The 25,106-nt window shown below is 41.5% G+C and overlaps 1 protein-coding gene and 1 long non-coding RNA gene across 2 annotated transcripts in view; one reads left to right on the top strand and one right to left on the bottom strand.

The window, feature by feature from the left end:
* ZNF518B (zinc finger protein 518B) overlaps window positions 1-25,106 on the top strand; it is a 121,017-nt gene that overhangs the window by 69,183 nt on the left and 26,728 nt on the right. The gene's annotated exons all lie outside the window — the stretch shown is intronic.
* Window positions 1-25,106, bottom strand: part of LOC131381652 (uncharacterized) — a 95,591-nt gene that overhangs the window by 19,647 nt on the left and 50,838 nt on the right. The window lies entirely within an intron of this gene.

Below are 25,106 nucleotides of genomic sequence, written 5' to 3' on the forward strand. Positions count from 1 at the left end.
GCCAAAGCAACCTATAGATTTAATGCAATATATATCAAAATACCAATGACATTCTTCAAAGAAATAAAAGCCCTGTAATTTATATGGAACCACAAAAAAACCAGAATAGCTGAAGCCATCTGAAGCAAAAAGAACAAAACTGGAAAAATCACATTATCTGACTTCAAATTATACCACAGAGTTACAGTAACCAAAACAGCATGGTACTGGCATAAAAACAGATACATAGATCAATGGAACAGAGAACCCAGATATAAATCCATACATCTAAGGTGAACTCATTTTCAAGAATGGTGCCAAGAACATATATTACATTGGGGGAAAAAACAGTCCAATAAATGGTGCTGGGGAAACTGGATATCCATATGCAGAAGAATGAAACTAGACCCCCTATCTCTTACCATATGCAAAAAAAACGGATTAAATACTTAAATATAAGACATGAAATTGCTCAAACAAAACACTGGAGAGACTCTCCAGGACATTGGTGTGGGCCAAGATTTCTTGGATAATACTCCAAAAGCAAGGCAACCGAAAGAAAAAAAAAAAAAGACAAATGGGATCACATCAAGTTAAAAAGCTTCTGCACGACAAAGGAAACAAAGTGAAGGGACAATCCACAAAACAAGAGAAAATATTTGCAAACTACCCACCTGACAAGGGATTGATAACCAGAATACATAAGCTCAAATAACCCAAGAAAATAAAATCTCAATCCAATGTAAGAATGGGCAAAAGATCCAGATACACATCTCTCAAGACACACAGATGGCAAACAGGTACATGAAAAACATGCTCAACATCACTGATCATCTGAAAAATGCAAATCAAAACTATGAGATGTCATCTCATCCCAGTTGAGATGGCTTTAATCCAAATGATAGGCAACAACAAATGCTGATGAGGGTGTAGAGAAACAGGAGTCCTTGTATAATGTTAGTGGGAATGTGAATTACTACAAGTGCTATGGAGCAAAGTATGGAGGGTCCTCAAAAAAAAAAAAAAACCTAAAAATAGAACTCCCATATGATCCAGCAATCCCACTGCTAGGTATATACCTCCAAAGAAAGGACATCAATCTATCAAAGAGATATCTGCACTTCCACATTTATTGCAGCACTATTCACAATAGCCAAGATTTAGAAGTAACCTGTGTCCATCAACAGACAAATAGATAAAGTGTTGTACATATACACAATGGAGGACCATTCAGCCACAAAAACCAATGAAATTTTGTCATTTGCAACAACATGAATGGAACTGGAAGTCTTTATGTTATGTGAAATAAGCCAAACACATTATGTTATGTGAAACAAAGACAAATGTCACATGATCTCACTCATTTGTGGGAGCTAAAAATTAAAACAAACTCATGGAGGTAGAGTGCAGAATGATGGTTACCAGAAGCTGAGGAGGATAGTGAAGAGAGTAGGGGAAGTACAGATGGGTAATGGGAACAAAAATATAGTTAAAATGAGTAAGATCTAGTATTTGATAGCACAACAGCATAATTTACTGTACACTTAATAGCTATTATATAATTGGAAAGCTCATAACACAAAAACAGGATAAATGCTTGGGGTGATGGATATTCCATTTACCTTGATGTGATTTTACATGGTATGCCTGTATCAAAATGTTTTATGTACCTGATATGTATATGTACCCATAAAACTTAATTTTTTAAAAAAGGAACAATGATATTTAAAAGACAAGAGGCACTAAGGGTATGTAAGAGGCTGTTATAATCGTTGCCTTCTCCAGCCCCTGAAGAAGTTTTCCAGGGATTTAAGAGCCAGTCTACCTGTAGGAAAAGCTTGTTTATAAATGGGGAGAACCCTCTATTAACATTTTTAAAATTGTTTCAAAACAAACACTTAAGCATTGTTGATATTTTGCTATCTTCACTTAAATTTTTGTAAGATAGAAAATATTAACATTTATAAGATACTCTTTTCCCTCACCCACCTGTCCAATGCTGGTCAGCGCTAAACCCTATTTGGAGATCACTTTAGGTGTGAAATTTACATGATTCATATTCTACCTAATAATGCTATTAATACTACTACAAGTTGTAAGCTTTTCATAGTTTCTTTTCCCTCTTGGTGCAAGTTAATGGAATTGCCTTGAAATTCCTTGTTTCTTTGTCTAAAGTTTTTCCATGAGAAAAGCAAGTATCTAAGTGTAAAATCCTCAGCATCCCTGCCAAGTTGCAGAAGAACAAAAATATGCAAATTGGCATCAGATCCAGTATTAGAGATCCTAAAAGACCTGTAGGGAACTCTTCTGAATGTAATTCAGAGGGTTTGAAGATTATGAGGTAAAATGACTTAATTACATTTTAATTCTAGTTCACATAATAACAGAATCCAATTAAAACACTAATTTAAATTGCCCTTATCTGGGGATTTCAAAGATACTTATATAGCTTCTCCCTGATTCTATCAAGTGAAATGAAAATGCAAACCCAACATGTTACATTTTATTTCATGCAAGATTTTGGCTTTTGGTTTTTTAAACAATGCCTAAATGAAATGCCCCTAAATCCTAACATTTGCCTCATAGAGCAGGTAATTTACTATAACCTACACACTTAAGATTATGTAAGTGCAAACAGATGTTCAATTAAATTGAACATAATTAAACGTAGTATCTATTATTTCTCGGAAACTCATACTATATTACAAACTATGTGGCTCTACAACTTGTTCCATTTTCCTTAAAACTTTACTAGGAGAGAGTGTTAAATTTATCTGACAAATCCGTTATATCAGCGTTTTTTTTTTAAAAAAATGCCTAATTGACCCAGACTAATACAATACTAAGATAGTTTAGTTTTCTGGGGATTTCTAGAAAAGTAATTCTAAGAAATGTTGATAGTCCCCATTACTACCATGTATGATTTTCTAGTTTCTTGTGAATGCATAAATTCATAACACTCAAGACGATTAAAATCAGTGTACAATTAACATTGACTTCTGACTATATGTGTGCATGTATGTGTGTTGCATTTACAATTATATCAAGGTAAAGTTAACAATTAAGAAAAATAATTACCTCCAGAGAATAGAAGCCTGGTGAATTAGACAAAAGAAATTAGGTTGATAATTGTACTCCACCTGGGAGTAGGATTTGTTTGAACAGTAGACGCTTTGGTGACTGTATTCCGATTTGTTTTTCCAACATACTCCAGATTCTTTCTTTTGAGGCTTAACATGAGTTAAAAAAAAAAATCAAGGGAGTACTAAAAGGAAAAAAGATATTCACATTCAGCAAATAGCGCTAGATTTACATGTGTTGGAAAAGGTAAGCTGATGCATTTTCAGAAGAGTAGAGGAGAGGTTGGAGTGAGTCATGAGGCACATGAACCCTACAGTAAAGAAAATGTGGTAGAAACAGATACGACTGCCAGCACAGGTCAGAGGCAGAATCACCATAGGCAATCGTGTGATAAAAGTATTGAAGGACCGGCAGGGCGTGGTGGCTCACGCCTGTAATCCCAGCACTTTGGGAGGCCAGGGCTGGCAGATCACGAGGTTAGGAGATAGAGACTATCCTGGCTAACGTGGTGAAACCCTGTCTCTAGTAAAAATACAAAAAATTAGCTGGGCGTGGTGGTGGGCACCTGTAGTCCCAGCTACTCGGGAGGCTGAGGCAGGAGAATGGCGTGAACCTGGGAGGCGGAGCTTGCAGTGAGCCGAGATTGCGCCACTGCACTCCAGCCTGGGTAACAGAGCGAGACTCTGTCTCAAAAATAAAAATAAAATATATAAAATAAAAAATAAAAATAAAAAAATTGAAGGACCTGGTGGAGTTAGGTGGCCGGAGGGAGCAGTTTATAGGCTGTAAAATCCCAGATATAAGAACAATACTTGCCTGATCCACTACTGTTAAGGGAATATGTAGCAAATATCCACAATATGACCATAAGGACTCAAGAAAAACCTATTCTAGAATGCCAATGTAGAAGAAAATTATTTTCTCTTTAGAATAATGATTCTCTTTCCAGCTCCATGTTCAGCAATGTCATACTGGTAGCTTTGAATAGGCCATGATGGGAGAATTTACACCATGAAAACTGGCAAAGCTACAAATCAGAACTTTTTTTTAAAAGAGACTGCACTTACTAGCACACCACTGGATAAAATGTCTTGGGATTTTTTGTAAATTTCTAATAAACGTCAGGTTTTTAAAGTACTCTAGAAATTAATTTGATAACTTTATGGTTTCAAATGATGAATGCTGTCCTGAAAATAGAATTCAATTTCATTTATTTACTGGGAGGCATGCCTAAACCTGGGAATGATCTATTTTCAAAGAGACTTAATAAAAGAATAAAAAATCAGCCAATGCTCTTTATCATTTTGTGTAGTTAGATTTGATGACACAGCACCACATTTATTGATTATAGGACTGACTTTTTCTGTAGTTCCAGTGTTGGGATTATGTATCAGTCCATTCTTACGCTTCTATAAAGAACTACCTCAGGCCGGGCGCGGTGGCTCATGCCTGTAATCCCAGCACTTTGGGAGGCCGAGGCAGGTGGATCACGAGGTCAGGAGATTGAGACCATCCTGGCTAACGCAGTGAAACCCCGTCTTTACTAAAAATACAAAAAATTAGCCAGGCGTGGTGGCAGGTGCCTGTAGTCCCAGCTACTCGGGAGCCTGAGGCAGGAGAATGGCGTGAACCCAGGAGGCGGAGCTTGCAGTGAGCCGAGATGGCACCACTGCACTCCAGCCTGGGCGACAGAGCGAGACTCCCTCTCAGAAAAAAAACAAAACAAAACAAAACAAAACAAAAACCCTACCGGAGACTGGGTAATTTATGAAGAGGTTTAATTGACTCACAGTTCTGCAGGCTTAACAGGAAGCATGACTGGGAGGCCTCAGAAGACTTACAACCATGGTGGAAGGTGAAGGGGAAGCAAGTGCCTTCTTCACACTGTATCAGGGGAGAGAGTGTGTGCACCAGATGGGGAAGTGCCACACACTTTTAAACCATCAGATCTCGTGAGAACTCACCATCATGAGAACAGCAAGGGAAAGTCCACCATATGATCCAATCACCTCCCACCAGGCCCCCTTCCCTGACACGTGGGAATTACAATTCAACCTGAGATTTGGGTGGGGACATAGAGCCAAACCATATCAGTCTAGAATCCTTTATTTATGTCAATGCAAGAATACAAGAATACAGCTGCACCTGTGGGATCGTGAGTAGCTCCAAACACTGCAATGGCAATGCCTTTTCTGTTCTTTCTGCTTGAAATAACCCAGAGCAGAGCAGCTGATGGCATCTGGGAGCAGGTGCTTCTCTCTCCATGGTGGATGCTGAGGTGATGCCCCTGAGGTCTTGTGCAATGCTGAATTCTCACAGCCACCAATGAAACTGATCATACAATCTTGTCAAGGGTCGAAGCCCATGGGGAGATTCTCTCAGCAACTTAATAGATGACAGTCCCATCAGCAAATAATGGAGGCACAATGCAAAACAGTTATCAAGTGGGATTTAGGTGACCCTAGTCTCCGTAATCCCATAGACCTTCTACTCTAAACCTATAAGAAAAATTTTCAGGTTCTATCTTAGGGGAACTAGTGAGCCTTAACAAACTAACAGCAGCTGCAGCTAATTTGTCAGGAAGGTCACCACTCAATATTGTCAAAAAAGCACAAAAAAAATCTGTAATAAAGTTTTTCAAAATTATACACAAAGTAGCAGAACAGCATAACCCCCACGTATCCATCACTGACTCCAACAATTATCAGCGTATGTCTCATTTTCTTTCACTTCAGTTCTCACTCACTACCCAATCCCACAGCTGGGTTATTTTAAGGCAAACTCGAGAATTACACTATCCTACCTCTAAAGTTGCTGTTACATATCTTAAAACTAGATTAAAAATAAACATAATAGGCCTGGGTGTTGTGGCTTATGCCTGTAATCCCAGCACTTTGGGAGGCTGAGGCAGGTGGATCGCTTGAGGTCAGGAGTTCAAGACCAGCCTGGACAACATGGCAAAATCCCATCTCTAGTAAACATATAAAAAGCTGGCCATGGTGGTGGGCACCTATAGTCCCAGCTACTTGGGAGGCCAAAGCAGGAGAATCACTTGAACCCAGGAGGCAGGGGTTGCAGTGTGCTGAGATCACGCTACTGCACACTCCAGCCGGGGGGACAAAGGCTCTGTCAAAAACAAACAAACAAACAAAAAAACCACACACAATATAACCGAAATACACCAACAATTGCATATTGCAAATTATCAAATATCTAGTCACTTCAGGTTTCCAGTTATTTCACAAAGGCATTTTTATGGTTGGCTTATTGGAATCAGAATCCAGGGAAGAGCCCCTTATTAATATGTTTGATATGACTCTTAAATCATTTTGAATCTGTAACATTCCCGTCTCTATTTTCTTGCTTTTTGAATAAGTTGTCTTGAGACAGATTTCCTAAAATCAGAGCCCAAGATGTGGATTTTGGTGAAAGTGGTGTATTGAGGGAGTGCTTTCAGGGCAAGGAAAACAGCAGGGAAGCAGGACTGGGAAGAAAAATAGCTAGGCAAGGATGGTATCTTGATTAGCTCCAGCCTGACACCAGAGGGAGCTCCGGCACCACAACGTTGAGTTCCCTTTGAGCAAGGGGCAGCCTACAGTACCGCAGGCCAGCCAGTCAGTAAGGGCTGTCCCAAGTGGGTGGGTATGGTTACCTCGTGGACCTGACAGCTCATTTGTGGCCAAAGGCAGTTTTCTAGAGGAAGGGACTGCTGTAGCCTTCGGCAGCCAGCGCTCCCAGCAGCAGACTTATGGGATCGATGAAGAACACTAACAGCATTCACACCAGAGTGTCTCTATCTTCTATGTTTCCTGTAAACTCAGCATAAATCTAGAGGCCTAATCCAAATCAGGTTTTAAATTTGGCAAGACTACTGCTATGGTTTGAGTGTTTGTCCCATCCAGAACTCATGTTGGAAATTCCCAATGTGTTAGTATTGAAAGATGGGGCCTTTTAACAGGCAATTGGGTCATAAGGACCCTGCCCTCATGAATGGATTAATCCATTCACAGATTAATGAATTAATGGGTTATCACGGGAGTGGGACTGGCAGCTTTTTAAGAGGGAGAGACACCTGAGCCAGCAACCTCAGCCCCCTCACCTGGAGTGCCCTGCACCACGCCAGGTCTCTGCAGAGGGCCCCCCTCGCCAGCTGTGCCTCCTTAACCTTAGACTTCTGAGGTTCTGGAACTGTAAGAAATAAGCTCCTTTTCAGGTTACCAAGTTTCATACAGTATTTTATAGACAGAAAGGAGACCAAGACAACTACATTGACAAGTGCTATATGCTTCCCCCTACACCACCTCAAAGGGCACTATATCTGGTTATTGTACAAAAACTTCTATTGCATGATTCTGGTGCTATTAAATATTTCTGCTAGAAACTGACTTAACCACTTCCACATTGCTTAATGAGTTGGCTTAAGTTTGAGAACCTGGTTTCATTTAGCAGTGTATATGTCTTTGATGTGTGTTACACAACTCTTTATAACCGCTATGAATGTGTGGTATTCTTATGTGGAAAAATGTTTTCCAACAATAAAGCTAGAAAAAATGAGTGCATTTTTTGGGTTCTTTCAGATGCCTGGGAAGTAAAACCAAATTAAAACTGGCTTTAAATAAATCAGTTAAGTGTGATTCATTTAACTGAGGCATCATAGCTGAATCCAAAACCTGAAAGATAAATGTCAGTAGTTTTTACTGAGTCCCTAACTGGGTTTCTCCTTTCCTTTAGGTGGCTGCCTTGTTAACCAGAACTGCTCTAGGACAGGCAAGAGTTTTCATCATATTTACATTCTGTCCTTTCTTCAATCCCAACAGTTGGGAATGAAATTTCTCACACTGGACGAATATTGTTTTGGACTAAATGTTTGGGTACCTTCCCCACATGTTGAAACTCTAACCTCTAACATGACAGACTGTCGTGAATAGGATTAGCGCTCTTATGAGAGACATGAAAGCTTGCTGCCATGTGAGGCTACTGTGAAGTCAGCTGTCTGCAACCCTGAACAGGGCCTCACCAGAACCTGAGCATGCTAGCAAAATGATCAAGCTTCCAGCCTCCAGAACAGAAAGGCCTGGGATAAATCCCACTGGACCGTGGTGAATGCTGCTTTCTAATGTTCTGTTAAATTTGGATTGCTAGTATTTTGTTGAAAATTTTTGCATCTATGTTCATCAGGGATATTGGACTATAACTTTCTTGTAGCATTGTCATTTGGCTTGGTATCAGGGTAGTGCTAGCCTCATGAATTTGGAAAGATTTCCTCCAGTATTTTCCTGAATATTTCAAGGAGGCTATTGCTATTAATTTTTTAAATGTTTGTTGGAATTCAGCAGTGAAGCCATCTAGTCCTAGGCTTTCTTTGATTGGAGACTGATTCAATCTCCTCACTACTGGTCTGTTCAATTTTTCTATTTCTTTACAATTCAATCTTGGTGAGTTGTGTCCAGGAGATTATTTTTTCTCCTAGGTTATATAATTTGTTGAAGTGTAACTGTTTGTAATCTTATGATTCTTTGTATTTCTGTGGTATCACAATTGTAGTGCCTCTTTTTGAGTTGAGATTTGCCAATTTTAACCTTTTTAAAAAGGAACCAACTCTTATCTTCATTGATCTGTTTCTCTGTTCTGCTGATTTCCTTCTGCTAACTTTGGGCTTATTGTTTTTCTATTTTTTTTGAGGTGAAACATTGTTCATTTGAGATCTTTCTCCTTGTTTGATCTAGGCACTTATTACTATAAACTTCCTTCTTAAAATTGCTCCCCGTAAGTTTGCTACATCCCATAAGCTTTGATAGGTTGGTTCCTTTTACCTCGAGATTAATATTTCCCTTTGGATTTCTTCATTGACCCATTGGTTGTTCAGCAGCGTGTTTAATTTTCATGTTTTAATTTCTGAAAATTCCTGATTTCCAGTTTTATGCCATTGTGCTCAGAAGAGACTTGATTTCAATTTTCTTAAATTTGTTAAGACTTATTGCCTAACTTGTGATCATGGAGAACCTTCTGTGTGCCCTCGAACTGTGCAATCTGCTGCTAATGAAGTGTTCTGTATGTCTGTTAGGTCCATTTGGTCTAAAGCATAGTTATCAAAGTCTGATATTTTCTTTCTTTGGATGATATATCTATTATTGAAAGTGAGTTTCGAAATCTCTTCTTACTGTATTACTGTATCTGTTTAGATCTATTAATATTTATATTTAAGTGTCCTGAAGTTGAGTGCGTATGTATAACCTGACCCCTTTATTACATAAATATTTTCCTTTTTTTTTTTTGACTTGATCATTTTGTCCGATACCTGGGCTCTCATTTCTATTTGCATGGAATAGCTTTTTCCATCCTCTCACTTTCAGTCTTTGTGTCCTTACAGGACAAGTGAATCCTATAGGCAACATATAGTTGGGTCTTACTTTTAATACATGTAGCCACTGCCTTTTTAGACTTGAATCCATTTATATTCCAGGTAATTACTGGTATATAAGGAGTCGCTGCCATTTTATTAGTTGTCTTCTGGTTGTTTTGTAGATTTTCTTCCTCTTTTGCCATCTTGTGATTTTTTTTAGTGGTATGCTTTGATTTTTTTACTTTTTATATTTTGTGTATCTACTATTGGTTTTTCAAGAGAGTGAAGGCAGGTCAAGTAGAAGCATCTCAGACTGAGTCATGTTTGTCTAGGGACTCCAAGAACCAGACGCCCATGTTATAACTGAACACGTAAGAATTGTTAGGGGGAATACCTATGTAAAAAGAGGGGGGCTGGAACAGACTAGGAGAGTGTTCAGACTGTGTGTAATCCTGACACCAAGAGGAGGAGAGAGGGAAGGTAGGGAAGGTAGGTTGGGTGAAGGAACCTAGACAGCTAACTTTGCAGAGGGATCCCCGGCAGCCTCGCTAAACCTTTATTAGCCTGCACACTATCAGAGGAGTCTCCATCTCTTAAGATCAAGCCTGTGTTGGTGGCTCTGCTGAGCTCATCTGGGAGCAGCTTCTGTGAGCCATGTCTTTTAGAATAAGTGCTGTGGTAGATTTCAGAGCTCAGCAGCAAAGGGCCTTAGTCACTTACACTCTCTCTAGTTAGAGGTAAGTCCTGTTTTCTCAAGGCCACCACAGCAGTGCAGGTCTAAGGAAAGGTCAACAAGACCGTAGCAGGGTTCTTGCCAAGGTCACCTATCAGAAGAATCCTGTAACTTCAGGAATTGTATCTTAGAATCCTCATAGTTCCCAGTGATTAGTCTTGGGTATGTTTATCAGCAGCATGAAAATGAACAAATACAATTGCTAACTCTGCGGTCCCCCATCTCTGAGGCTGAGGAGGGTCCCCACACTAAAGGTTGCAGAAAGAGCCACAAGTCAAGGAATGCAGGGGTCTCTAAAGGTGGCTAAAGAGAAGGAACAGCCAGGCACGGTGGCTCACGCCTGTAATCCAGAACTTTGGGAGGCCGAGACGGGCAGATCACGAGGTCAGGAGATCGAGACCATCCTGGCTAACATGGTGAAACCCCATCTCCACTAAAAAAATACAAAAAAATTTGCCAGGCATGGTAGCAGGCACCTGTAGTCCCAGCTACTCGGGAGGCTGAGCCAGGAGAATGGCGTGAACCTGGGAGGCGGAGCTTGCAGTGAGCCGAGATTGCACCACTGCACTGGACGACAGAGTGAGACTCCATCTCGAAAAATAAAAATAAAAAATAAAAAAGAGGGAGCAAAGTGTCCAGTACAGCAGCCCTCCCCCCACCAAAAAAAACACTGCCAACACCTTTTCTCGAAGTGATCCCATTTCAAACTTCTCACTTCTTTAGAACTATAAAAGTTTTAAACTCATTGCTCACTTATCACAGCATCTTAGAAAATGGTACTCATCCAAAATTCTTGTTTCAGTTTGAACATTTAGGGGAAATACAGTATAAATCACATTGCTTGCCTTGTATTTCAAGTAGGAGTCTTCAGAACTATCCCATATCTAGAAACCCTAATCCAGAATAAAATAAATGCAATAAAAATGGCCACATATCTTCTTAGCATCCCAGCATTGAGATTTAGAAATACTATAGACAATGCTCATTTAAATTGTGTTGAATATATAGGCACAAATGCCTTGAGGTAGATTAAAATATGTAATAGGATATTTTCAATTTTCTATGAAGGAAACTAAGACAACAAAGTATCTTCCCTCCAAGTATTTTATGGGCCCAGATAACTTTCACACTGGATTTTACCACCAAAGTAGAAATATACCAACCATGTACAAATTATTCCAAACATAAAAACCAGACATTTTTAAAAATGACAGTCCAATCAACTAAATGGATTTACTTAGACAACTGAGTGCATTCTCAAATTCTCCATCCTAGAGACTCCCACCTTACAGTGGAGCACAAGACTCCCACTTTTCATGAGGTGTAGGTTGGTACAGCTCCCAAGTCACCGAATACCCACTACAGTAAGCTTTGTCTCAAAGAGCTCTCAACTTTCTCCACCCTCTTTTCATGGTATCTGCATTTCAGGCTTTTTGAAGCACTTCACAGAAAAGTGACACAAATGTGAAAGGGTCTTGGAAATCAAGACCAGCAACTGTTTCCACATCACAGAAGAGAACCCTGGCTCACACTTGCATCCCAGGGGCCTGTCAAGCCCAGCACTACCAACACCAGGGGATGGGAATGATTTCAGAAACCTGTCCCTTTGATGGGAGACAGCTGAGCCCTTTCTGCCCAGTGGTGGTGGTACTATTGCCACCATAATCAATGCTGTCTCTAGATTTTCTGGGACAACATTTAGATGTTACCAAAGGCACCAAAAGAGAAAGGCAGAATCCTCCAGCACCAAGAGTTCTGCATTTAGCCCTTCACCTCCTCTAGGTGAGTTTAAGGTTCTGCCACCTATCACTGACTTGAGAAACTGCCAGGGGATTTAAATCTGCCATCATGAGGAATTACTTGCTGGTGAACAAGTGACTCAAGAAAGTCCATGACCTGCTGAACAATCCAAGGGGAAGAGACAGAAGGAGAAAGAATTCCATGAGGATACAAGTTGCATAGTTAATACTGAGGAAACTTCACTTCTCAGGCATCAGGGAGGTATGTCTTTCTGTGGTCTAAGAGGTAGGAAGAGGAAAACTGCATTTCCTAAGGACTCCTTATTCTTCAATACCCAGGTAAGCAGGGTCTCAAAAAGGATTGGGCCAGTGGACCAGCCCTACTAACAAGGCAGCTCTCTCTCATCTAGTCATAAAGGAAGGGTTTGGTTTTCAGCTTTTCATGCACAGGTACTTTGCCAAGTCCTGATGCAATTGGAAGGCCAGAGGTTGGGCTGGGTACAGGGCTCGCTCAGTGCTTATTTTGTAGGAACATACCAACTACCATAGCGACCACCCAGCTGGTGTGCTCATGCTCTGTTGGGGGTGGGGAGTATGTAGCAGCCTCCAGTGGGATGGGCTCCATGAAGGCTTTGACTGAATCTGGGAGGAACCGAGGGGCAGACCAGAGAATCCTGACACAGAATTCAGGGGTGAAGAGCAGCTATAACATAGGTTATACAAAGTACTGCTTTCCTAACTATGTGTGTTTCTATTGCTTCTATAATCAGAGAAAAGATGAAGTAAAAAGGACAGAATGTTTGCATTTCAATCTAATACCCCATTCCAAGGGGCCCATCAGAGCAAGGGGTAGGGGGTAGTCAGGACTTCAGGCATTTGGCCTCAGCCACTTCCATGCCCTTTACATGTGGTTCAGACACCTATGTGTTCTCATTCTCAGAGCAACCACAACCAAAGAGATAAACAGGTCAAAGAAGGCTGTCAGCTAAAGGTTCTACCTCTGTCAAAACTGATCAGAAGTCCCACCTTGAAGACTATCCCAGCAGATTATCCCATAGCATATTGAAGAGCTAAAGATGAGACAGCCCAGATGTATAATCTTGAGATGAGAGTCCAGGCTGAAGTATTGCTCATGAACATCACCCTGTGGATATGTCTGGAGTGAAATCAAATATCTTTTACAACACTCGGAATACAACAACTTCACGTGGATCACCTCAAATACTCTGATGGGAAGGGCCCACTTGCGACATATAGGGAACAAGAACATCATGCAGACAAGTTAAAGGATGTCCTGGCTATGACCTTGAGGAGTTTGCAGGATGAGGATCACATACAACCCATGGATACCTGCCAACAAAGTGAAAGGAAAGTAGCCTCGGAATCCCTCACCTTGTTTGGGCATTAGTGTCTCAAACAGGCTTAACCAAGGGCTAGGCTTTGCAACGAATGCAGCAGGACCATGGTATCAAACAAATTTCATTCTTCCCTCTGGTCTAGGTGTGTCTGCTTCAAAGCAGAAGACATCACAACCCAGGGCAGCCTTCATTAGAATCCACAGGGCTGAAAGAAGCTAAAGACCATCACAAGATAATGGATGTTTCATGGCTTTCAGCTATGGAACTCTTTGGACATGACTACTGCAGTAGGACTGAGGCCATCCCTTTCCAGTGAAAATGAGTCTCCAGGAGCATTGGGAATCTTCTGGAAAGTGGGCATGTGTGGCAGAGACTCGGAGCTCAACATCTGCCAACTCGATGTTTTCAGCATAGCTGGGGAGGACAGAACCATGCCTGCAGCCCCACCTGACCAAGACCCTTTCCCGTGATCACTTGGTTACTGTCATAGAGCTTTCTCTCAATTTTACTGGGACAGTTCAGCCTCAGGCACTAAAGGAAACTCAGCTTTTCAGAAGAATAACCTCAACCAATGGGTTTATCAGAGTTTGAGTGGATCCCAGAATAAACCGTTTCCTAGGAAGCACATTTTAAGGTGATTTTGAAATATTTCCTGTAAGTATTCCCAGTGGGACTCATCCACACACAGCCCAGAAGTGACCTGCTCAACGCTCTGCCCATCTCCAGGCTGCTGTCCCCACCCCATCTTTCACTGTTCCATGCTGCTGGTTTCCTGGTACCACTTCCAAAATGTTACACACCCAAGCATAGGGCTCAGATTCTAAGTTCAGGGAATCCAAACTAAGATATACAAGTTACATTTCATAGTTCAACATAACTCTCTACTATTCTTTCATTACCACAAATGACCAATATCAAAATGCAAAATTACTCATATCGGGAAGAAAAGTTGGGGCATAGAGTCTCTAATTGAAGTTATAGTCTAATTCAAGTTAATATGTGTCTAAGTTTTGTTCCCTTAATCTACATTCCAATGTTATTTGTGCTAATACCTAAAAAATAACTTGGCAAACCTTGCACAAAAAGTAGATATGGGATATACAGGCTTTCATCATTTTAAACCTCCCACCAATAGTACCACAGGCAAATGTCTCTTTGTCTCTATCTTTATACTAATGAACTATAAATTCTTTCAGACAAAAAATACTGCTTTCCAGGTTTTTGCAGGAGGCTGCATTCCATTGGGATGTTTTGAGATTTGAAACAAAGCTCAGGGTAGGAGCAGACACAGCCTCATTCTTGTTGATTGTCGAGGTCTCAGGACAACATCCAACTTACCCCCCACTATTCTGGGATTCACCAACTGAACAAGTCTTTAAGGTAGAACTTCCTCATGAAGGACACATCTATAAATAACCACACATGGCCAGTATGCTACATCATGTCATGCGGGGGCAAGCCAGAGAAACTCACTATGGCTCAGATACCTGGCAGTGCCCATTATCAAAGGCTAGTGGTAAGAAGTTGTGAAGAAGAGACAAACAACATCCATCTTCAAATTGTCAAGTCCCAGCACAGTGGTCATCCCTGACAGACTGTGCCAACCATACAGTTCTAGGGATGGAGAAATGTAAGGCCATTGAAGTGCGTCCCTCAGACTAAGGGGAGGACTCTAAGATAGGGCTGCACACACCCATTTCTTCACCCAAGAGACACCCTGCAAGGCTGCAGGTCCATCTAATAAAAGGTCCTTGGTAATATTTTATAAACTCAAGTCAAGATCTACAACAGGAAGGTATCCAGTTACACACATATCAGGAACAAGCTACCTACCCATCTCTTATAACACGAACAAATATAAAGGGAAATAAATTAGAAATCTTGTGCAGTGCAGAGGGCTGAGCTTCCTCATAGCGGTGTGTAATTCTTGCTCACTCCCTCCCCAGACACCACTGCCAGTTCCTCCGTAATCTTGAGTTCCCTAAACTTAAAGTTAAGGCTCTAGAGGGGGAAAGACATAGTCTAAACTTAGCCTTTCCCAAGTACTTATACCTCTCTAGGATCACAGGCTTTTAAACACATGAAAGATTTTCCTTCTATCCTTGGATTCCATATCCTAACCTGCACACTAAAAGCCATAGTCAGTCACGCTTTTTATTTAAAGCTCTTCCATATATCAAGTTGATATTTGCATTTTCTCAATAGTTGCAAGTTTAGCAGGGTATGATCCAGGAGGAAAATCCTTCGACTGAAGGAAGCCTCCATGTCACCTAAGAGATAGCTACATGCCAATGACCAGTGCAAGATTTGGTTGATGATGCAAAACAGCTTCCTATGGCAATGTTTCTAATTACAGCATCTTCAATTATAAAGCTTCAATCTCATACATTTGAAGATCCTAACTTGCAGCTCCCACTTTGATTGACAGAAGAGTGTGTGGATCTAAGCTGTGAGGATGCAAAGGCATAAGAATGATACAATGGACTCTGGGGACTTGGGGGGTAAGTGGAAGAGGGATGAGGGATAAAAGACTACAAATATCGTGCAGTGTATACTGCTTGGGTGATGGGTGCAGCAAAACTCACAAATCACAACTAAAGTACTTATGAAACCAAGTACCACCTGTACCCCAATAACTTGTAGAAAAATACATATCTTTTTATTCTTCCCTAAACGATTACCTGGGTTGCTTGATTTCCTGGAGTATTGAAACAATTGCTTTTGGTACCACTTCATTCTTGAACATTAGTTCTCTGAGGTACTCCAAAAGTATACACAAAAGCACAGGTGACAAATAGGTTAAAAATGCCTAAGATGCATATAACAAATCTTATTTAAAAAAACAGTGTGTGGAGACTCACATAATGAACTTTTTTTGCTCCAAGAACTATTGCAGAATCTACCAGGAAAACCAAAAGAATTCAGACCCTTTGAAAGAAGTGGCTCTTCACTGCAAACTCAGACAACTGAAAAACTGAGTGCCTAAAGTGTGAATGGGGAAGTCCACCTTCAAACACACACCCTCGCTGCAGAATCAGAAGATACAGATCATGGGAGAAAGATTTAACCTTACCCAGAATTAAAATAGAGCCGAGCAAAATATAAAAACAGAAGCAGCAGTGGGAAGAGCCCTATGGGCACTCCTGGTCCCCAGGGAAGCCATTTCTGACTTTATCTCACAGGGTTCCTTGGGGGAAGGCTACCAGCAGAATTGGGGAAGGACCGCAGGGAAAAGGAGACTTCCAGCTGAACTTTGTGATAACTTTGCACACACATTTTCCTGGGCAGAATCAGGGGGCTGGAGGTGGCAAATTGGAAGTACAGATACTCTTACCTATGGAAGTTATCTGAGCTACCAGTGGCAAATCTGTATGGGTTTGCAGCAACCTCAATTCTTGCCTCCTCAGAAGAATTTGACTGAGGGGCATAGGCAGAAAGAGACCGAGGAAAATTTTCAGAACAGGAATGACAGTTTGAAAAGGCTTTAGAGCAGGAGAGAAAAAGTTCATTTGGAAGAGACCCAAGTGGGCACGTGAAGGTCAAGTGCTGTGTTTAACCTTGATCCTAGGACTTTATAGGCTGGCCCCTTTCCCATGGTTCTCCCCTTAGGGTGGGCTGCCTGCATGCACAGGGCCCTCCTTACCCTTGTGAGCATGCGTAGTGCGTTTCAGAAGTTGTATGTGTGCCCACTTGAGGCTTTCTTCCCTTTTCCAGTGGTATACCCCTGTGTAAGGTAATGGCTGTGATTTGGTCAAGGAGTAAGTCAAGGTGGATATCCAAGGCCTGCATGACTCAGCAAACTTGGTGCACAAGCGCATATCTCCACTTGTTATATAACCTGTTTGTGTAAGTTCATACTTGGCTCTAAGCCAGTATTTTCTGTAGAAGGTATAACTGTCCTGCTGATGCTGCACAGGGGGTCCTTGGGGGCTTGGCTCAGCTCAACATGGCTTGGCATGGTGGGAGTACTGACCCCCAGAGAAAGAGAACCAAAGCTTGTAGATGGAGAGAGAACCATCTTGTAGATGGACAGGAGGGAGCCAGGACCCAGCTTGGCTTGCTCTTGCCCAAAGAGGTAAAGAGTTAAACTGCTGACCCTGAAGGCAAGGGAGAGGCAGCCATGCAGCTGCAGGTATGGGGGCAGCAGGAACCTCAGAGCCAGAGCAGACAGCCAAGATAAAAGTGGGCAGTGTAAGAAAAGCTGCTCATGAGAGACCTAGTTTAAGTTACCTGAGTAAAACAGCTAATGTGAGAAAGCTGTTGATGAGAGCTACTACTGAATAAAATAATCCTTCACCTGCCTACAGCCCTGAGTGTTCTTTCTGCTCATCCACCTACTCCCTCCAGACCTCAACATGACCTTTGGCATAGTCGTGAACCTCACATCCCAGAAGGTTCTAGTCCACCATTTTGTCTCCTAATAAATAGGCCAGGGAATCTGCTTCTCCCTGGTGCCTGCATTCAATTAACACTTTAGTGCAACAGGTGTGGACCATCAGGAACTGGCCTCTCCCTGGCACCTGCTGCCAATTTATCACTTTTAGAGTGGTGATGTGATCATTGCCAAACAATTACCTGACATTCCTATTGGGTGGGAGAGGCCTCTCCTGCTCTGCTCATGCCTGTCTCATTACCTGTAACAATACAGACACAGAAGCCTGGGAAGGTGAGGAGGGGTGGGGCCTGAAAGCCCTGCTTGCTTTCTCAGTGGGGAGGCTTGTAGCCTGTCGCAAGATCTCTGCCCTGTACACCGGGGGGCCTGGATATAAACTTGGTGCTATTGGTGGGGCATAATTGGAGTGAGACTAGAGTTGATGGCTGCATGGGGGCTGGGTGAGGCTTGTCACTGACAGCTTTCCCCCACTTCCTTGGTGACCTGTATGACACAGCAGAGGTAGCCATAATCCCCCTATGAACATAACTCCATCAGCCTGAGAACCACACCCCCATCCTCCACAGCAGCCACAGCAAGTCCTGCCAAAGGAGAGTCTGAGCTCAGACATGCCTGACCCTGCACTCAGCTGATGGTCTTTCTCTACCTGCCCTGGTAGCTTAAGACAGAAGCTCTTGGGAGCCTTATGGCCCTGCCCATCACCTGAGAAACCCAAACACTTATCCAGGCAACCTTAGGGGCAAGCTTGTATTCCCCCTATACTACTTATACTACCACAGCTAATGCTCTCTTGAAAGTGCCACCTCCTGGCTGGAGGCCAACCAACTCAAGCCATTACAGCAACTCAGCACAATCCTACTCCAAGAAAGGAGAAAATTGCTGATTTTACCACCTGTAACATCCTGGCTAACCAGAGGTTCTGAGTCTGTCCACATGACAACTTCACTGCTAGCATAACCAGCATTCGAGAAAACCAGCACACTCAACAAAACTACCACCAAGAACTCCCACAGAGTCCATTTCACCCCCCTGCTTCCTCCCTCTACTGGTGCAGGTTCTGGTATCCATGGCTGAGAGACCTGAAGACAGATCACATCACAGGGCTCTTTGCAGACACTCTTCAGTACCAGCCCAGAGCCTGGTAGCTCCACTGAGTGGCTAGACCCAGAAGAGCAATAACAATCACTGCAGTTCGGCTCTCAGGAAGCCCCACCCCTAGGGGAAAGGGAAGAGCATCACATCAAGGGAGCACCCCATGCGACAAAATAATCCAAACAGCAGCCTTGAGCCCCAGGATCTTCCCTGGAGAAGTCTACCCAAATGAGAAGGAACCAGAAAAGCAATTCTGGTAATACGACAAAGCAAATTTCTTTAACACCCCCAAAAGATCATCTAGCTCATCAGCAATGGATCTGAATAAAGAAAAAATCTGATTTGTCAGAAAAAAATTCAGAAACTTGATTAAGCTACTCAGGGAGGTACCAGAGAAAGGTGAAAACTTAAAAATGTTAAAAATACAGGATATGGACAAAAAAATCTCTGGAGAAAGATAGCATAAATAACCAAAACTTCTGGAAATGAAAGACACTCTTAAATGCAAATTATGCTGGGAAATTCCAACAACAGAATTGAACAAGTAGAAGAAAGAATTTCAGAGCTTGAAGACAAGGCTTTCAAACTAACACAATCTGACAAAAGCAAAAAAGAAAGCCTCCAAGAAGCTTGGGATTATGTTAAACAACCAACCTAAGAATAATTGGTGTTCCTGAGGAAGAAGAGAAATCTAAGTTTGGAAAACTTATGAGGAAACAATCAAGGGAAAGTTCACTGACCTTGCTAGAGATCTAGATGTCCAAACACAAGCAGCTCAAAGAATGCTCAGGAAATTCATCACAAAAACATTACTTAGGCACATAGTCATCAGGCTATCTGAAGTCAAGACAAAAGAATCTTAAGAGCTGTGAGGCAAAAGCATCAGGTAACCTATAAAAGAAAACCTATCAGATTAACAGATTTCTCAGCAGAAACCCTACAAGCTAAGAGAGACTGGGGTCTTATCTTTAGCATCCTTAAAACAATTATTAGCAAAGAATTTTGTATCCAGCAAAACTAAGCTTCATAAATGAAAGGTAAAGTCTTTTTTTTTTTTTTTTTATACTTTAGGTTTTAGGGTACATGTGCACAATGTGCAGGTTTGTTACATATGTATCCATGTGCCATGTTGATTTCCTGCACCCATTAAAAAATCAGGAAACAACAGGTGCTGGAGAGGATGTGGAGAAATAGGAACACTTTTACACTGTTGGTGGGACTGTAAACTAGTTCAACCATTGTGGAAGTCAGTGTGGCGATTCCTCAGGGATCTAGAACTAGAAATACCATTTGACCCAGCCATCCCATTACTGGGTATATACCCAAAGGAGTATAAATCATGCTGCTATAAAGACACATGCACACGTATGTTTATTGCGGCACTATTCACAATAGCAAAGACCTGGAACCAACCCAAATGTCCAACAACAATAGACTGGATTAAGAAAATGTGGCACATATACACCATGGAATACTATGCAGCCATAAAAAATGATGAGTTCGTGTCCTTTGTAGGGACATGGATGAAACTGGAAAACATCATTCTCAGTAAACTATCGCAAGGACAAAAAACCAAACACTGCATGTTCTCACTCATAGGTGGGAATTGAACAATGAGAACTCATGGACACAGGAAGGGGAACATCACATTCCGGGTACTGTTGTGGGGTGGGGGGTGGGGGGGGGGGCGGGGACAGCATTAGGAGATATACCTAATGCTAAATGACGAGGTAAAGTCTTTTTCAGACAAACAAATGCTGAGAGAATTCGCCAACACCAAGCCAGCTAAATTGAACTGCTATAGGAGGTCTAAATCTTGAAACAAAACCTTGAAATACACTGGAACAGAACCTTTTTAAAGCACACATCTCAGAGCCTATAAAACAGTAACACAATGAAAAAACAAAGTATTCAGGCAACAACTAGCGTGATGAATAGAATAGTACCTCACATCTCAAAACATTGAATGTAAATGATCTAAATGATTCACTTAAGAGATACAGAATGACAATAGATAGGTGAGTCTCTTGAAGGCAAGATACTTGGTGAACTAACACATAAGGACTCACATAAACTTAAAGGGATGGAAAAAGATATTTCATGCAAATGGACAGTACTATCAAGCCTCATATAAACCATCAGCATCTGCAATTGGAACCTGTTTCTTCAGATATAGATGGTCCCTGTCATGTTAGAGTTCCAGTTAAACTACTGTCTTATGGCTTACTACAGTGCCATACATCACTTCACCACAAAACATGGCGACTGTAGGCATCATACAACATTCATCATCATCATGATGCAACAGAAGTTTTGGTGAGTTTTAACACACACACCCAGGTCACTAAATAAAAGCAGTCTAAGTGTTAAAGAAAATGCTATGTTGGTGCTAATACGTACTATGGAGTCAGACCTTGGATAGTTACATCTGTACTGACCACATGCAAACGTTTTTCCTTGTCATTTCCTAAATACTACAGTATAACAACTACATACATAGCATTTACATTTAGCAGGTATTATAATATCGAGATGAGTTTAAGTATACAACAGGATATGCATAGATTATACACAAATATTATGACACTTTACGTAAGGGACTAGAGCATACACTGATTTGATATCAGCCTGTAATCCTGGAACCAGTCCCCCATGGAAACCAAAGGTTGACTCTACTGTCGTTTTCCACCAGTAACATCAAGGCTCCAAGACCTCAGAAACAATCTCCCAGGAGAATTATCACTGGAATGCTGGCTTATAATTATGGCTTATCTCTACAGCATGCTTCCTAGATCAGCTACCACTGTAGACTCTCCTGGATCAGGCAGCACAGGGAAGATCAGCAGCAAAGCAGCTGAAGGAGAAATCCACTGCAGAACACACGACATTCCTGTGCATCCCTTAATTAGACATGTCAGTATTAAGGTCTATCAGTGTCTAATATGAGTATTACTAACTTTTAGTAGGGATGAGAGATATAACCCTCATTTCTTCAGGGCAGGATTGTTGGCTTATATGGAAGAGGACAGACTTTACACAGACTTTTCACATTTCCTGCAAAGACAATTTACTGACTCCTAGTCAATTCTATCACCATTTCTTTAAAAAAAAGAATCCTATAAACACACAGCTTCTCATGGCCACCAACCCACATCTAGAGTTGACATTCTCCATACACTGATGGAAATTCCTAACAAGGACAAGGGTCATGATGGCAATGTTTTTCAAAATCAGAGTTATGAGTACAACCATAGGTGACAGAAGGTAGCTACAGAAGGGCAAGACATGGTAAGTCATTTAGACTTATTGCTAAAGGAGTGGTTGAGCTTGAGAGGGGATTCCCCTTTGATATATAGGTTGGTACATAGAAACAAAACTCAGTCTCCAAAGATTATTTGAACATCTCCAAAAATAAAGCAAAGAAGACTAATGTCTAGAAAGCATAACCAACAGCTGCTTTTCAATCCCACAAAATCTCTTGCTCTGGCTTTGGGCAGAAGGTCAGTAAATCCCAGGTGGGCACTGGATATCAAGAAGTACCATGTCACCCATAGTAAGCACAGAATCCCAGCCTTCTGATAAATCATATTTCTGTTGGTGCCAAGTACATCTATAAGAAAAACCTACAGGGGAAGTTCAACTTTAACTTCAACATTTAAACTTCTTATATGGAGAAAATTTAAGGACCAGTGCCTAAGACATCATAGCTATAAGAGCAAATCTAGTTAAATACAAAAGTTCTTCAGCTGAGGTAGATGCCACCTGTAAAAATATTTCAAATACTGAAATATTTCTCAAGTGTCGACCATACATATTTATGCTTAAGGTAGAATAGCCACAGCATGAACTCATACAATGCAGAATGTCACATCAGGGGAACAATCTAAGAAAACTGAAGCTATGCTAATTGAAGACAAGTATCAAATAATATTAAATATGTGATGTCCTCAAAAATATAGTGAGAACATTAGCAAGACAATGTAAGGATATGAAACCAAAACAAATAAGTCAGCATGTAACATAGTAGTGGGTAACAATATATGGGACAAAAAGTGTGGTTAGATATCAAATGAAGATTTCCTAATACCTGAAAGCATTAGGAAAAGTCAAAATCTTAAAGGGCAAAGAGATAAAACGTTCATTTTAGTCAGTCAACTATTTCCATCCTCCTGAGTTCCCTGAATGCATGGAAAGGAAAAGCATAAGAATCTTAGCGTGTGAATTTAAGGTACGTTCCATGGCCCTGGATAAGCGGTTCGAATGTCTGTGGACCCTGCTCAGAGAGCACATCCCATAATCCTAGTCACAGAAGACATCATAGGGAATAGAACTAGGTAACAGAAAAGTTAATCTCTACATTAGATAATTCTCAAAACTAAAATATTGTGTCTAATAGAATGCAAATTTTAATCCAGATTCCATGGAAAATTTGGGACATTAAGACAATTGGCTTTCGTGAGGACTGAACACAGACTTGAAATATCCAGTGTTGAATTCCCATCTAGTAAATCTGGAATCCTGCTAGACAGCTCACAGGGTCAGGACATGCTCATATCTAGCTTCTTTTCAGTTCTAGGGAGACCCTGAACGCAGAAGAACTACAATGTGAAAACTTAGAGAATAAACCCCAAACAGAACTCAAACCTTAGGCAGCACCAGAGGAAGCCACCAAGACAGGAAAGAATGAAATAGGATACCTGTCATACCCACCTGCAGTGTGACTTGTCAGAAGGCTACAGACCTTATTCTTATAACATACAGTATTGAGCAAGTTTTCCTAGTGGATCAACTCCTCAGTTTCACCATGCAACTCACTCCAACAATGAAAATCAGTGTGATTCCACAAAGACAAAGCACCTGGGTCTTGACCTCTAGGCAACCATGTATGGAGCTGAGCCTAAGAGGCCACTAGGGCAGAGGGGAACACGGTTTGTCTATCAGAAATAGGATCTACCAGAGGGCCAGCCCTGCACAGCAGTGAGGATGCTGATTCCTTAAACTGTTGATTATAACAAAAGGAACCCAATGCAGAGAAGATTGACCACTTGAGACCCATGGGTGTGGGTGCTCAGAAGAACCATGACAGCCCAGACCCCCATAAATACTGCCCAAATAATCTATATCCAGTGGTGTTTCCTTGAAGGTAAAAATAGAGGCAATGGGCCGGGCGCGGTGGCTCACGCTTGTAATCCCAGCACTTTGGGAGGCCGAGGCGGGCGGATCACGAGGTCAGGAGATCGAAACCACGGTGAAACCCCGTCTCTACTGAAAAATACAAAAAAAACTTAGCCGGGTGTGGTGACGGGCGCCTGTAGTCCCAGCTACTCGGAGAGGCTGAGGCAGGAGAATGGCGTGAACCCGGAAGGCGGAGCTTGCAGTGAGCCGAGACTGCGCCACTGCACTCCAGCCTGGGGGACAGAGCGAGACTCCGTCTCAAAAAAAAAAAAAAAAAAAAATAGAGGCAATGACACCCAGAGCAGTAAGGTTGAGCAACACTTTACCTGGACCATTCCAAATACTTTGGCTTAGGAAGGACTTCTGTTGGAACAAACGGAATAGGAGAGTCAGGTAGAGAAGGCTCGAACGATAACCCAGGCTGTGTCCAGCTGGGATAATGAGAGCCAAACACTATACAAGAAAGTGGGCAATGTCAAAGCCAAATACCCTTGGGCAGCAGCTTTCACCAGAGGTGAATGAGCTCGGGTTGATGTCCTCAAAGATATAGTGAGGACATTGGCAAAAGAATGTAAGAATATGAAATCAAAACAGGTAAATATTCTGTGTCTGGTTGACCCAGGCACATGCGTTAGTCCTGTTAGTGACTGCACATAGGAGAAATGTTTTCGACAATCTCATTCTTCTTTTCTTCTCATTCAATCCTAAGAACTTTAATCGAAAGGCAGTCACACTGGCTAGAGTTACTAGAATTCAAGTCAGCAGAAAAGACATGGAGTGTTAGAGAAAGGAATAAATTCTTCAACAGAAAGCACCATTTGCTCAAGAACAAATGACAGTGTCCATAAAAGCTCAAAAAACAGAAAGAATATTGTAACAAAACTATATGTCCTCTGTAGGGATATGGATGAAGCTGAAAACCATCATTCTCAGCAAACTAACACAAGAACAGAAAACCAAACACTGCACGTTCTCACTCATAAGTGGGAGCTGAACAATGAGAACACATGGACACAGGGAGGGGAACATCACACACTGGGGCCTGTCAGGGGGTGGGGCTAGCATTAGGAGAAATACCTAATACAGGTGACAAGTTGATGGGTGCAGCAAACCACCATGGCACGTGTATACCTATGTAACAAAACTGCATGTTCTGCACATGTACCCCAGAACTTAAAGTATAATAAAAAATTTTAGAAAGCTACAGCAAGAG

The sequence above is a fragment of the Hylobates moloch genome, unplaced genomic scaffold (assembly GCF_009828535.3).
Source record: "Hylobates moloch isolate HMO894 unplaced genomic scaffold, HMol_V3 SCAFFOLD_17, whole genome shotgun sequence".
In the NCBI taxonomy this organism is placed as follows: Eukaryota; Metazoa; Chordata; class Mammalia; order Primates; family Hylobatidae; genus Hylobates; species Hylobates moloch.